The sequence below is a fragment of the Etheostoma spectabile genome, chromosome 18 (assembly GCF_008692095.1).
Source record: "Etheostoma spectabile isolate EspeVRDwgs_2016 chromosome 18, UIUC_Espe_1.0, whole genome shotgun sequence".
In the NCBI taxonomy this organism is placed as follows: Eukaryota; Metazoa; Chordata; class Actinopteri; order Perciformes; family Percidae; genus Etheostoma; species Etheostoma spectabile.
Genome location: NC_045750.1, coordinates 16,556,078 through 16,557,074, shown reverse-complemented (window position 1 = coordinate 16,557,074; position 997 = coordinate 16,556,078). Strand labels below are relative to the sequence as shown.

General features: G+C 40.9%; 1 protein-coding gene across 3 annotated transcripts in view; it reads left to right on the top strand.

Moving 5' to 3' along the window:
• Positions 1–997, top strand: part of ppp2r5cb (protein phosphatase 2, regulatory subunit B', gamma b) — a 30,160-nt gene that overhangs the window by 21,973 nt on the left and 7,190 nt on the right. The window lies entirely within an intron of this gene.

The following is a 997-nucleotide window of genomic DNA, read 5'->3' as shown; positions in this document are numbered from 1 at the left end:
TCTTGAACTCTATCCTCTGCCGTGCTAAACCGTTTGTATTCAGTTGGGCTGTAGTCAGTGTGGCTCCTACTGTTATTAGAAATGTGTTCCTCTGAGGTCGTGGCCCGGATCTGGTTTGGTTTCCCCAAGCCAAATTTAAAAGCCTTTGATTTTAATGAAATCCCTGCCTCAATGCAACATGTTAAACAGATAGCAGATAATCAAGGTGCAAATGTACCCCCATCCTCCTTGTCGTGGCTCCATTTGATCAGTGCTGCAGAAAATGCAACAGAGCTTCCACATCTGCATGAAAATATACTCTTATTCCTATCAGCCCCCTTCCTCTGCCCCCTTAAAGACGAGGACTCTTTGAAGTCCACTAATGGCTTTCATCATCAAAGTATGGAGATTAACACGACAAACTCCTTTTTTTGGGCCATACAAGGTGTATTGTTATGCAAAGGATGTACAGATGATCTCCTCCAAAAGCCCTTGTTACTTTCAGGGTATGTTTGATGCCTCAGTGTTGGAGCTTTAGAACAATACTTAGGCAGACCTTTTGAATGACACAACAGTAGTTGTTCCATTAGTCCCGTACTCTAGGGGGAAGTAAGACATGGTTTCTACTAAGAATATATAACATGATGGTGGATGAGGTGTGTTTGACCGCTGGTTGACTGCACTCTAGTGAGAATGTCCTAAGCGTGTTGTCTTGAAAGTGAGAATAGACTCTGAAGGGAAATGGATGCATGCTTCCCAGTTTGGGAGGTGGCATTGCAAGTGAAAAAGGCTGATATCTCAGACAATCACACAAGGGAATATTTAACCACCAATACAAATTTCCATTCATTCTTTCTCATAAAGAAAATAAAGAATGTTCTCATTTAAAATTTTGAAGGCAGATTGAGAAATGAAGTTTAAATGATGGTAATCCATCCTCACAAACAGTCTTTCTATTGACTTGTCTCTTGGAACAGCAGTAAGTAGAGAACTGGAAGTCATTTTGGGTTGAGTTTTT